The sequence below is a fragment of the Hemitrygon akajei genome, chromosome 16 (assembly GCF_048418815.1).
Source record: "Hemitrygon akajei chromosome 16, sHemAka1.3, whole genome shotgun sequence".
Lineage (NCBI taxonomy): Eukaryota > Metazoa > Chordata > Chondrichthyes > Myliobatiformes > Dasyatidae > Hemitrygon > Hemitrygon akajei.
Window position 1 is genome coordinate 64,818,041 of NC_133139.1, and position 14,689 is coordinate 64,832,729.

Genomic DNA, 14,689 nt, shown 5'->3' on the forward strand with positions numbered 1-14,689 from the left:
TGAGGTGGAGAATCTAGTCAGATGGAAGAAGGCAGCATATGTGAGGTTTAGGAAGCAAGGATCAGATGAGTCTATTGAGGAATATAGAGTAGCAAGAAAGAAGCTTAAGGGGCTGAGGAGAGAAGAAGGGGGTATGAGAAGGCCTTGGCAAGTAGGGTAAAGGAAAATCAAGGCATTCTTCAATTATGTGAAGAACAAAAGGTTGACAGAAGTGAAGATAGGACCGTTTAGAGATAAAGGTGGGAAGATATGCCTGGAGGCTGTGGAAGTGAGCGAGGTCCTCAATGAATACTTCTCTTTGGTATTCGCCACTGAGAGGGAGCTTGATGACGGTGAGGACGATATGAGTGAGGTTGACGTTCTGGAGCATGTTGATATTAATGGAAAAGAGGTGTTGGAGTTGTTAAAATACATTATGGATAAGTCCCCGGGGCCTGACGGAATATTCCCCAGGCTGCTCCATGAGGCGAGGGAAGAGATGTCCTCGTTGTCCACGGGAATAGTACCGGAGGACTGGAGGGAGGCAAATGTTGTTCCCTTGTTCAAAAAAGGTAGTAGAGATAGTCTGGGTAATTATAGACTAGTGAGCCTTACATCTGTGGTGGGAAAGCTGTTGGAAAAGATTCTTAGAGATAGGATCTGTGGGCATTTAGAGAATCATGGTCTGATCAGGGACCGCCAGCATGGCTTTGTGAAGGGCAGATCGTGTCTAACAAGCCTAATATCGAAGTCTTTGAGGAGGTGACCGGGCATATAGATGAGGGTAGTGCAGTGGATGTGATCTACATGGATTTTAGTAAGGCATTTGACAAGGTTCCAAATGGTAGGCTCATTCAGAAAGTCAGAAGGCATGGGATCCAGGGAAGTTTGGCCAGGTAGATTCAGAATTGGCTTGTCTGCAGAAAGCAGAGGGTCATGGTGGAGGGAGTACATTCAGATTGGAGAGTTGTAACTAGTGGTGTCCCACAAGGATTGGTTCTGGGACCTCTGCTTTTTGTGATTTTTATTAATAAGCTGGATGTGGGGGTAGAAGGGTGGGTTGGCAAGTATTCAGACAATACAAAGGTTAGTGGTGTTGAGGATTGTCGAAGATTGCAGAGAGACATTGATAGGATGCAGAAGTGGGCTAAGAAGTGGCAGATGGAGTTCAACCTAGAGAAGTGTGAGGTGGAATACTTTGGAAGAACAAACTCCAAGCCAGAGTACAAAGTAAATGGCAGGATAATTGGAAATGTGGAGGAGCAGAGAGATCTGGGGGTAATGTCCACAGTTCCCTGAAAGTTGCCTCACAGGTAGATAGGGTAGTTAAGAAAGCTTACGGAGTGCTAGCTTTCATAAGTCGAGGGATAGAGTTTAAGAGTCGCAGGGTAATGATGCAGCTCTATAAAACTCTGGTTAGGCCACACTTGGAGTACTGTGTCCAGTTCTGGTTGCCTCCCTATAGGAAGAACGTGGAAGCATTGGAAAGGGTACAGAGGAGATTTACCAGAATGCATTATGAACAGAGATTAAGGGAGCTAGGGCTTTACTCTGTGGAGGGGAGGATGAGAGGAGACATGATAAAGGTATACAAGATATTAAGAGGAATAGATAGGGTGGACAGCCAGCGCCTCTTCCCCAGGGCACCTCTGCTTAATACGAGAGGACATGGCTTTAAGGTAAGGGGAGTGAAGTTCAAGGGGGATATTAGAGGAAGGTTTTTTACTCAGAGAGTGGTTGGTGCGTGGAATGCACTGCCTGAGTCAGTGGTGGAGGCAGGTACACTAGTGAAATTTAAGAGACTACTAGACAGGTATATGGAGGGATTTAAGGTGGAGGGGTTATATGGGAGGCAGGGTTTAAGGGTCGGCACAACATTGTGGGCTGAAGGGCCTGTACTGTGCTGTATTGTTCTAATGTTCTATGTAGTGAAAAGGCATTTTGCATCAAATCAGGATTGTGCTGGGGGCAACCTGCAAGTGTCACAATGCTTCCAGTGCCAACATGGCATGCCCACAAGTCAACAACTCTAACCAGGACTTTGGAATATGGGAGGTAACCTGCACAGTCACAGGGAGAACATATGAACTCCTTACAGCCCATGGCAGGAATTGAATCCAAATCAGTGATTGTCTAGTGTCATAATGTGATGCATTAATTGTACCGCCCTACACTACAGCAGTGCAAAAGAAAAATTGCTTGTTCACGCCCTACATCAAGCAGCTCCTGACATCTTACTTAAACACTATATTTTTCTTTCTACTCTGTAATTGGGAGCATTTTTGATTCTCAGATTTCCTTCTGATATGGGAGGCTGCAGATTCAAGGTGCATTCGGGGAATTATAGCTACGTTTGGAACCCTATAATTATGTTTTGCACAAAGAAAAACCAATCATAAACAGAAAAGAAACTTCCCCTTCATCTGTGTGCTGCAAATGTAGGGCTTGTCACATCTGGAAAATTAATAAGGAGTTTGGGTTTTTCCCCCCAGCATGGCCAGGGTGTTGGATTTGAGTGTACGAGGGAATCTTCCCTCCCCACAGTGATGGATGAGATTACAAATAGATTCAATCTGAGAAGTGTTAAGAGCATAAAATATAGGAGCAGAATTGGGCCATTTGGCTTAGAGTCTTCTCCACCATTTCATCATGGCCGATTTATTATCCCCCTCAAACCCATTTTCCTGCTGTAACCTTTGACATCCTTGCTATTCAAGAATGTATTAACCTGTGCTTTAAATATACCCAATGGCCTCCACAGCTCTCGGTAGCAATGAATTCCACAGATTGACCACTGTTCTAAAGGGGACGTCCTTGTATTCTGAGGCCACTTGTCCTAGGCTGCCCACTACAGGAAACATCCTCTCCACATACACTATTGAGGCCTTTCTATATTTGATAGGTTTCAATGCAATTCCCCATCCCCAGTCTTCTAAACTCCAGCGAGAACAGGCCCAAAGCCATCAAATACTACTTATACCAGGTGTTCAAGCTTATTTATGCTATGGACCAATACCATTAAGCAAGGGGTCCATGGACAACAGGTTGTGAACCCCTGCTTTATACGTAAACCCCTTCATTTCTAGGATAATTCTCGTGAACCTCCAATGGACCAGGACTCGAGCTGACAGAACACAGATTCTGCAGATGCTGTAAATTCAGTATCACACACATAAAATGCTGGAGGAACTCAGCAGGTCATTACAGACTATAGGTGAAGCAAGCTGAATGGGAGAAGTAGTAAGAAGCTGACAGGTGGAAGAGGCAAATGGCTGGAAAAGGAATCTGATGAGAGGAGAATGGATTCTGGAAAAAGGAAAGGAAGAGGGGAACCAGTGGGAGGCGATAGGCAGGGGACTGGAGGATGGAAAAAGAGGGAAGGAGGAGGAAAAAATATTGCCAGAAGTTAGAGAAAACATTGTTCATGCCGTCAGGTTGGAGGCTACCCAGATGGAATGAGGTGTTGCTCCTCCAACCTGAGAGTGCCTTTATCCTTTTTTTACCCATCACCTCCCAGATTCTCACGTCATCCACTCCCTGGCTTCACCCATCAGCTTCCAGTTTGTACTCCTTCCTCTAAACCCCATCTTCTTATTCTGGCTTCTTCTCCTTTTCCAGACCCGATAAAAGGTTTCAGCCTGAAATGTCAAGTTTATTCATTTCCAGAGATGCTAGCTGACCTGATGAGTTCCTTCAGCAGTTTGTGTGCATTGTTGAGTTTGAGATCTGATGCAAACAGTCCAAAGCAAAACAAGTAATAGTTTACAACAAGCATTGAACAGTAATCCAGCAACTCTCAGTCTGTGGATCTTAATTTATCACATTCCCCCATATTAGACAGGAGGCTATACTTCCAACAATGGCTGGAACCTACTTTGGGACGAAACAATTGCAAACTTTTTCCTCTATGCTCAGAAGTTTCTTCCTCTCCACTATCAGATTTCTGAATGGTCCATGAATGGTATCAATAATGGTCTCAATATTCCTTTTATACGCACTTCTATAATTTATAGTAATTTTGTCTTTGCATTGTCCTGTTACCGTAAAACAAATTTCATCTCATGTTTACCTGTTTCTCTGAAGTTATTACACTTAATTCTGAATTGTTGTAGTTTTTCCTTGTATGACATCAATACACTGTGCAATGTTTAACAATGATTAATGTATAAACAGTATGCAAAGCAAACTTTTCACTGTATCTTGGTACATGTGTCAATAATAAACAAATACAAGACAGTATGTCACAAACACAACTCTGAACTTTCCTCAACAGCACTCTTGAACATCAGTGAGAGCCTCAGCCCGGAACATTGACTGTTGTTGCAACCTGAAACCCAAGTTGCCAACACTAAGTGTTATGCTAACTGCTATGCTGTCCACACACAAAAAAGGTTACTACCATTGTTCCTGGAACTTCTCACATAAAAATAGGGTTAGGAGAAAGAGAAAAAAATTCAGACTTGATGGGCTGAATGGTCATATTCTGTTCCTATATATTCAGCAGTGGATACAAACATACAAAAGACTTATTTTTGGGGAGGAATGGTGTCCAGTGAGTGTTGAAGGGGTGTCCCACATCTTGTTAAAGTTTGAGGGCAGGGCAGGATATCCTGTTGGAATCAGACCCTGCCTGGTTCTGAGTAGCGTGAATGACATAAGGCAGTAGAAGGAAGCCAGAGCTTTCCCTATTGGAAAGTACGTAATCAGATGTGGAACCCAAGGATTAGAACAAACCATTGAGCCAGCTTTGTTCCTACACACCTCTGCTGCCACCCTCAATATCCAACCCCATTAGCAGCTGACTAATGTGCAACATCTGGTTAGGTTTTGGCAATGGTTGAAGCAACTCACCGTGTTGACTGGTGCATGGAGAAGCAACTGGAGAGTTTTTGCAAACAAAGAAATTGGGTTTTTCCAGGTGAGAGGCCAGCTGTGAAGATAAATAAAGTCAGTTCAGAGAGCAGCAAGTTCAGTAAAGTGAGTTGCTACACAGACTGTTGTATGGCTACCATGGGCAATTCTCAACTTCTCACTAGTGACCCTGCCCAATAAATGTCAGAACATTTATCAATTACAGCCAAGAAAAGTGGCACATTCACATATTCCATTCAGAGATACAGCATGGTAACAGACCCTTCCAACCCAATGAGCCGGTACCACCCAATTGTATCATGTGACCTATTAATCCACAATTCTTTGGACAGTGGGAGGAATCCAGAGCACCTGGAGGAAACCCATGTGGTCATGGGGAGAATGTACAGACATCCTTACAGACAGTGACAGGAATTGAACCTGTGTTGCTGAGACTATATTAACATTACGCTAACCTCTACTCTTCGTGCCTCATGTTGGGAGGTACACAACCATTCCATTATGTAGACAGCCCTCACACTGGTTTCTGTTAATTAAGCTCTTCCTGCTAATCTTTATACCAATGTTTAAAATAGATTGTCGGTTGGAATCCTTCTACCCTGCCTTTGAGAAAACACTAAATATACCATTCCTAATGCAGCAAGACAAAAGCCTAACAATTAAAAATCTCACCCAAATTTTAAGTCACTTTTCTCCAACATCTTCTCATCTGGCTTGATAACACACTTTACAGAATAGTTCAAAAGCAAAGTGAGATGTTATTTGGCAAAGGACAGGGCACAAAACCCCTGTGAACATCTCCACACACATGCTGGAAATCCAAAATAAAAAACAAAATGCTGTAAACACTCAGGCCAGGCAGCATCTGTAGAAGAGAGAAATAACATTTCTCAGGTTGAAGATCCCTCCAGACCAAAAACCCTGTTCTGTAGGGTCTCTAAACATTGACCATTCCTACCACATCCTTGGGTTGTGTTGGTTGTTACTACAAGCAACACATTTCACTCTGTTTTTAAAGTCCCCGGGTTACGAACGAGATCCATTCCCAAGTCTGTTTAAGTCTAATTTGTAGGCAAGTCGGAACAGGTACATACAGTTCTTATTTAGCATCAGTTAGTCAAATGTTTGTCTTAGTATATAGTATACATTTTCTTTCTATGCAGAGCTTTTATTTTTCTCATCATAAATGGCCTTATAGCAGCTGAGGTTCCCGGTAACTGTACAGTAAACTTTGGTGAACCTCTCTGGATTAGGACCTTGCTCCTCTAACTTTACCATCCCTGCTTCAATGAGACGAAAGGCTTCAGATGACTCTTTCAAAAACTTTTAACTTCTGGAGTTTTTAGGTCCCAGTCTTCTTCCTCAAATGCTATCATCACTCTATCCTTTAAAATTGTTTCAATCGTTGACTGACTGTAGCCTAATGATTTCCAATGACCGATGGCGTTTCACCTCTTTCCAATCGCTTTATTATTTCCACTTTACAGTTGGCCCTCCTTATCCACGGTGGATTGGTTCCGGGACCCCCCACAGATACCAAAAAAATGTGGATGCTCAAGTCCCTCATTTAACCAGTCTTAGTGCAGTGGACTTTAGGACCCGGTGGAGCAGTGTTTCTGTTCTGTTGATGGAAAATGATCACGATTGAAAATAAAGTGGAAATAATAAAGTGATCAGAAAGAGGTGAACCACCATCAGTCATTAGAAAAGTGTTAGGCTATAGTCGGTCAACGATCGGAACAATTTTAAAGCATAAAGGGAGAATAATGGAGCATGTGAAGGCTCTGCCCCGATGAAAGCTACAATTATTACCAAGCAACACAGTGGTTTAGTTTTTGAAATACATACATTTTTTAACTGTTTTATATACTACATATTAAGACAAACATTTGACTAACTGACACTAAATAATACCGGATGTACCTGTTCCGACTTAGAGAACTTGCTTTTTTTTGGATTCCCGATCCGTGGTAACTTGTGAACATCTTCCCATATATTTTCAATCATCTCTAGATTACTTATAATACCCAATGCAATGTAAATGTTATGTAAATAGTTGTTATACTGTATTGTTTGGGGAATAATGACAAGAGAAAAAAGCTCTGTACATGCTCAAACAACAAGTGCTGGAGAGAGAACTTCTGGGTTTTCCCAATCCGCGGTTGTTTGAATCTGTGCATAAGGAGGGTCGTCTGTATTTTCAATCATGATTGTTTTCCTTTTCTTTGATGCATCACCAGTACTTGCATCGGATTTATGTTTTGGAGGCATGGTTACAAGAGTAAATTTAAGCCAAATACGGTTGCACACTCAGTGTTAACGGTAACATGATCTGACTTAAAATAGCGGACGACGTTCTCCTTCCTCGAGCCGATGAACTGCTGAAGCCGCACAATGTTTTCATGAGCGTTACAAAGTAGTGTGTGCATTCATTATTACGAACCATTGTATTTAACTCAAATTTTTAATATAATAGGCTTTATGGCAGTCCATTCGTAAGTACAAATTGTCCATAAGTCGGACGTTCGTAACCTGGGGACTGCCTGTACATGTGATAAATTCATTTGAATCTCTCTGCAGATGCTGCCTAACCTGATGATTGTTTCAAGCATCTTTCATCTCTCCTCCACACTGCATTCATTGTAGGGGCAGCCCCTAAAAAAGGAAGAACTGCTTTCCTCACTGTAGCATAGCAGTTAATGCAGTTTATAATGCCATTGACCCAGATTCAATTCTGGAAGGAGTTGTACATTCTCCCTGTGACTGTGTGGGTTTCCTCCAGGTGCTCCAGTTTCCTCCCACAACCCAATGATGTACAGGTTAGGGTTAGTATGTTATCTACATGTTGGGGCCAGAAGCATAGTAACACATTATGGGCTGCCGTCAGCACATCCTCTGTGCTGGTCATTGATTCAAACAATACATTTCACTGTTTTAATATAAAGCTTAATCTTCTGTATAAGAAACAGTTCCAGAATTTACCATTTTTACTTTGCAAAATTCACACTGTGAAAGAGTCAAAGTACTGAAGTATCTCAGACTCAGGAAGTGACAAGGCGCTCGCTTTACCATCGTGATCAGGATTGGATTTGAACTGCTGTGAGGAGTTGGTACTTTTTCCTCTGGAACCACCTGACTTTCCTCCAAATGCTCCAGTTTCCTCCCACATTCCAAAGACGCACATCTTAGGGTCAGTAAGTTGTGAGCATGTTATGTTGCTGCCAGAAGCATTGCAATACTGTGGGCTGCCCCTAGCACAATCCACTGCATGTTTTGATGTCCATGTGATGAAGCCCACCTTTAAAACAATCAATTTTTTAAAAGTTTTACTTTTAAAGAAACATCAACACTACATAGAATGATGGGCAGAAGATGTGGTGCAAGACTGGACACCGGCAAATCAGACTTAAATGATTTATATTGTGCTGAACAATCAACAGTCAGGGCCTGGCAGTGGAGATGATGCTACATCAGCAGACAAAACCGGGAAGATTAATGACAATTTTCTGACTGGGAGACTAACATTCACCGTGCAACAGTGAAGCCAGATTTTCCCCTCCCCCCCCTCGTACTTGCAGCCATGGCAAGGGGGAGAGAGAAGAGGGAAAAAAAAGAATCCCCAGCACAGTCTTTAAGCAGAGACACCGCCCTGACAAAGGGGCCCTTTGTGCCTCTGGCAGGAGGGAGTGATACAGCGCCTTCACTCACTCATCTGTGTCCCAGAGCCGAGAGAGAGAAGGCAAGCGAACAGCACCTGCCACTGTGGATGGGGAAGGGAGTTAAAGGTCAATCCTCAGCAACATTACTGGATAATAAGGCATTAAAAAATGTCTAGACAGCTCCTAGGGGATTATTTGCCTCGACACCTGTTCGTTCTTCCTCTCCCCTCTATGGTGTGTGAGAGTGTGCGGCTTGTACTCAGTCTCTTTCTCTCCCTCTAGCTCTTTGTCCCCTTCTCAGTTGGCAGTTTCTGTGCATCGGCCATTATGCACCTTCTGGCCTCAGGACCCCAAGCTTGGTCCGTCCCCCCCCCATTAAAACTTTCTTTGTTTCTCCATTTGTTTCCTCCCCACCTCAAATATCGTCATCTGCCCTACACTTGTAACACTCCCCCACTGCCCATTTCAGATACCCCTCCCTTACACTGAACTTCCTGTCTCTCACACACAGTATTTCACTTTCTCAGATGCACAAATCAGATTCTTTTGCCAAAAAAAACCTTCACAATCAAAGCATTTAATTTGCCAGACTCCTTTGCAGATGGGCAAAGGAGTTTTAAAATCCTTTGATTTTTTTTTAAGCAAGCTATATTCCAAACACATGCAACTCAAAAGGATAAAAACAAACTGGGATTATCACCAGAGTGGGGTTTTATTCAATTTAGAAAAACATTAAATTAAAACAAATATCCTAGCTTGAGCTTAATAAAATTAATTCTGTCTCTCCAGTCAGACAAGTCAGCAAAACCAACAAATTATTAATTTCATTGGCAACATTACTTATAATTTTTTTCAGCTGCATGAACCAACCATTGCTCTGAGCATGAATTTTTTTTTTACATGACCTGAAAACTGCACAACACAATTCTTTTTAGAATATACATACTATGAATATTTAAAATGAAAATTGAAAAAAATCACACACTTAATTTTATTCATTAATTGAAGGGTATAATGAATTACAATACAATGAAAATCTTTCACATTTTATTAAGTTTTAAATTTAGATGGCATTGGGCTGGTGGGGCTTGTCAACCGTAGTTGTCAGCTCATCTGGAAGGAAACACTGATATCAAGCTTCCTTTGCCTTGCAGCTGTACCCACACATGGAAGGCTTTGGGAGTAAACCAAGGAAAAATCTGGAGCTGGAGTCCTTGCGGCAGTCCAACATTGGAGTTCAATGCTGACTGGCAACTCCTGGGACACTGCTCGTCTCTGCCATTCCTTTGGATTCATCAGCTGCATTGAGATGGGGAGCCTGCAACATGAACAACAGCTCACTCTCTGTATCGCACAAGCCAGGACAGTGTATCACGTAGGCCAGCTGGGACGCATCATCCATGGCCGACCCGAACATTAACTTCGATTAACTTCATCAGCAGCACAAAACGCTGGGAGGAGCTCAGCAGGTCAAGCAGCATCTATGGAGGGAAATAAACAGTTACCGTTTCAGGCAGAGACCCTACATCAGGACCTCAATGCCTCTGCCCCCTTCATTTTTAGTCTGGATGAAGGGTCTCAGCCTAAAAATTTCAACTATTTATTCCTCCTCACAGATGCTGCCCGACTTGAGTTCCTTCAGCATTTTGTATACGCTGCTCTAGATTTCCAGCATCTACAGAAGCTCGTGTCATTAACTTCATCAGGATTTTCACCTGCACTTTTGGTTAAGTAAGCTTTGTTTCTGATGCAAAGTAAAAATACATAAAATCTGTGAACTTCTTGATATCAGAAAGGACTGTAGATACACATTTACCAACAGTCACAACTCCAAGAATTGTGGGAGGCTTTTGGGGTTTGCTTACGGAAGATGTTAAACAAGTACTATTATTCAGAGCAGCTTCAGTATTAATTACGAAGAGTTTTGTTTTGGAAATGAGAATTTCAGGAAAATGTAATGCAAATGAACAAGAGACATTAAAGAATAGTATAGTACAGAAACAGGCCCTTTGGTCTCGATGTTGTGCTAAACTAATGAAATTAGTAACCAGATGTCCAACTAAGTCTACATCCACACTATGCCAGATAAATCCATAACCGAAGCTTTTTCTCTTCATTTTTACCCTCTGTCCACACTAAAACGGCTTTTTTGTCTCCTGAAACCAGAGCTTTTCAAAAACACTTTCCAAGGTGGGTATTATTGAAAACGCTGCTCGAGCAGGTCAGCGTGGACGGGGTAACTGGAGACTTCTGAAAATGCTATCATACGGCAGCGCGCTATTTCATTGTTTTCTTGAACACAACCTAACAATTTCAGAACAGACGGCAACGAGACTGAAGCCAGAAGAGTTAGAAATGTACTCACCAAATACTTTGACCCAAAACTTACTGAATAAATAAGTATACTCACTTTGCCCTTTTTCTGTCCTTGCTCTCGTATGAAGGTGGTTTACCTATTTATGCAAGTACTTCTCTGACAATAGATGTGTAATAGCCTAATGTAACATTGTATGGAAATACAAGATAACACTGATGCAGACATGTTTTATACATTTAACAAGGTGCTTTATTAATGCAACAGTTAGTCAGTTTTTCAATGTTCGTCGTCAGCCGGGTCAATCTGTCCGTGAACTCCCTGTCGGTTGCCGCCGTACGCTCCAGTATTTGTTTTTTTTAAAGTTTTAAGTTCTCCTGTGCGAGAGCCAACAGCTGTCTGTCATTTTAAGTTTTTCTAGTCTGTAACTACACAGACTAGTGTAGTTACAGACTAGAATCTACAGCGAGATTCGACACCAAACATGTCGCTTGTTTTCGGTAGATGTGTCCTGCGCATGTGCAGGAGGAGGAGATTCGCCAAAATCTCCGTTTCAGTGTGGATAGAGATATTTTCAAAAACGCATAGTGTGGACGCCTATGATTTTTACGCAAAATTGGCGTTTTCAAAATTATCCGGTCTAGTGTGGATGTAGCCTAAACTATAGTAATACCTTCTCTCTGCATGATGTCCATATCTTTCAATTTCCTGAATATTCATGCCCCTTGGACACAAGAACCTCTTGAACACTTCAAAGAAGTGCCAGTTGTTAGTCTCTGACCATTGTGTGTGAGCCCGGTGCCTGGCAGGGAGTGGATCTATGCCTGGCTCTGCAGTAGGTGGAGCTCATGTGGCAGACGAGTTGGGAAGCCTGTTGGTGTGGAGCAAGAACAGACTGGAGTGGAGAGAAAAGTGATGAGCAAAAGATTGTGGGGTCAGAGATTGTGAAGTCCAAAATGATCATGGGAGGAGATGAATGTATAATGAAGGGATATGGATCAGAGGAGATTGTTGGGAAATGATGACTTGGAAGCAGAGACACAATGAGGGCTAGGGCCAGCCCAGCTCAGGAAGGGGTGTGTCAGGATGATGTCCTAAGGGCTCAGTAACATCAGCAGCAAGGAGGGAGATGGGGTGGAGTTAAACGCGAAGCCTGAGACAAGCACAGTTTGGCAACTGCTCAAGCAAAGAGTGGGCTCCCACAGGGTAGCCCACAGCACAAGGCAAACTACACCATCACCCACAGGCTTCATCTCTATGGAACCAACCTACCTCAAAATCAGCACTGTATACAACCCAAAGTCCAGACTCTGGACCATGCACTTGCAAAAGAAAGCTAGCACCCAAGGCAAATCACCTTCAGTCCATCCACTGTGCCAGCCAGAATCTCCCAGAGGCAGCTATTTTAATTCCACCTTTCATTCCCCACACCAGCATGTCCATCCTCAGCCTCTTTCACTGCCAAGTCAAAGCTAAGTGCAGCTAAATTAGAGGAACAGCACCTCATTCTGTCTGGCAGTTTTCATCCTGTTGGCACGAGCATTGAATTCTCAAATTCCCAGTAACTGCTTCCTACATATTCTCTCGATCCATCTGTTTCCAATAGTGGGCCTAAGAATAGAAGGATGTCTCTTTAGAACAAAGACGAGGCGGAATTTCTTTAGTGGATGGTGAGTCTGTGGAATTTATTGCTACAAATGGCAGTGGAGGCCAAGTCACTGTGTTTATTTAAAGTGAAGGTTGACAAGTTTTTGATTAAAGGCATTGAAGGTTACAGTGAGAATGCAGGAGAAGAGCACCAGAGAACAGCTTCTTCAAGCTCATCTGCACAAACAGCTTAATTGCTAACTTTATTGTCTTCTTTTCCTTTTTCCAAAGTGGATGGATCTTCTCAGCATCCTTGACCTACAGTTGCGCTCAAACTATGGTTCTTTACAGCAATGGTTCCCACTCCCAGGGTTCACCAGCCAGCCACTTATCGATAGCCCCAGGGCACAGCCTAGAAGATGAGCGCGCCTGTAGGATTCTGAGGCGTTATGGCCCTCTTCCCTCTCTCATTGCTGGGGGGGGGGGGGGGTAGAAAGTCTGCTGCTGATGCTCCAGTTGGTGAACTCTATACAAATACAGCAATGCAGCAGACTTTAATACTGTAAATCAGCAAGTTGTTTTGTTTTTGTTGGTCTCCCTTTATTAGAGGAGAGAGAGCGAGAGCCTGGCATGTCAAATTGGTCAGGTGTACGATTAGTTTTTCTGTACTGCAGATCATGATCTCTCTTGGGGGCTTTTGCTATTGCTTGCATGGTGGGTGGTGCTGGTGTTTTAAGGAGGCTTTGGGTTCTAACGTTTTCACTGTCATTCCTTCTTAGAGTACTCTTCTGTTTGTGTGGATGTCTGCGAAGACCAAGAATTTCAGGTTGTGTATTGCATACATTCTCCGAATGGAAAAGCAATGTGTTCCATTGGAACGCTGTGCAATGTACGGATGAGTGAGTTTAGGGCTTTTTAAATACAAGTAGGACAGGGTTCATATACTAATTACCAACAGCAGGAGTGAATGCAAAGCTACTCCGTAAAAATTAAAATGGGAGTAGAAAGGAAATAGTTTGGGTCAGTGATGTTTAAATAATAGTCCCATGGAATGGAGTTATTGTGTTGGAATTCTATTAAAATAAACGTCATCCAATAAGACTGCAGGAAATAACAAATTTAAGTGATTTAACTTTAATTTTAATATCAAAGTACATATATTACCATAAGCTGCCTTAAGATTCATTTTCTTGCAGGCATTGACAGGAAAATAAGAAATTCAATAGAATTTGAGAACTATGCACAAAGACTGATAAAAAACAATGTGTAAAAAGGATCAACTTTATTCCCCATATACATTTCCATGTGCTGTTTTAGGAATTTGCTGTGTTGGCATGACGCATCAAATTGAGCAAATATTAAAAATATAATACTGAGAACATGAGTCATAAAGCCCTTGAAATTGAGTCTGTAGGTTGTGGAATCTGTTCCAAGTTGTGGTGAGTGAAGCTATCCATGCTGGTTCTGGAGCCTGAACGTTTTAGGATAACTGTATCCGAACCTGGTGGTATGGGACCCAAGGATCCTGTACCTCCTGCCTGAAGGCAACTGTGAGAAGAGAGCTTGGCCCAGATGGTGAGGGTCCTGGATGAGAGATGCTGCTTCCCTGATGCAACGCTCCACGTAAATGTGCAAAATTGTGGAGAGGGCTTTGCCTGTGATACATCCACTACTTTCTGTAAGCTTTTTGCAATCTGGGCATTGGTGTTTCCATACCAGTCTTTGATGCAACCAGTTAGGATATGCTCCACTGTGCAACTAGAAGTGTTTGTTAAAGTTTTAGGTGACATGCCACATCTTCTCAAACTTGTAAGAAAATAGGGCCACTGTAACAGTGTTGGTCCAAAGACAGATCTTCTGATATGAAATGATAATGAATGAGCACCAACCAAAGCCATAGACTGGTTAGAGCCCAGTCCATCCTAGGCAAAGTCTCCTTTGGCACCAACCAACCAGATTTTCAATCTTCCTCCCACATGCCGATTTGTCACTACCTTTGATATGACCTATGACAGTAGTGTCATCAGCAAACTTAAATATGGCATTGGAGCTCAGCTTAGCCACAGTCATAAGCGTAAAGCAAATAGAGCAGGAGTGCAAGCACAAACTTGTGGAGCACCTGTGCCGATGGAAATTACGGAGGATATGTTGCCAATATGAACTGATGGTCTACAAGCAAGGAAATTAAGGATCCAATTACACCAGGTCTAGAAGCTTATTAATTCATTCTGAAAGGATAATAGAATTAAATGCAGAGCTGTAGTTGATTAAAAAAAGC

At 42.5% G+C, this 14,689-nt stretch overlaps 1 protein-coding gene across 1 annotated transcript in view; it reads right to left on the bottom strand.

Moving 5' to 3' along the window:
* cc2d1a (coiled-coil and C2 domain containing 1A) overlaps window positions 1-14,689 on the bottom strand; it is a 255,202-nt gene that overhangs the window by 225,571 nt on the left and 14,942 nt on the right. The window contains exon 2 of the mRNA XM_073069056.1: window positions 4,831-4,909. The gene's annotated coding sequence lies outside the window, so the exon portion shown is untranslated. The remainder of the gene's footprint in view (window positions 1-4,830; window positions 4,910-14,689) is intronic.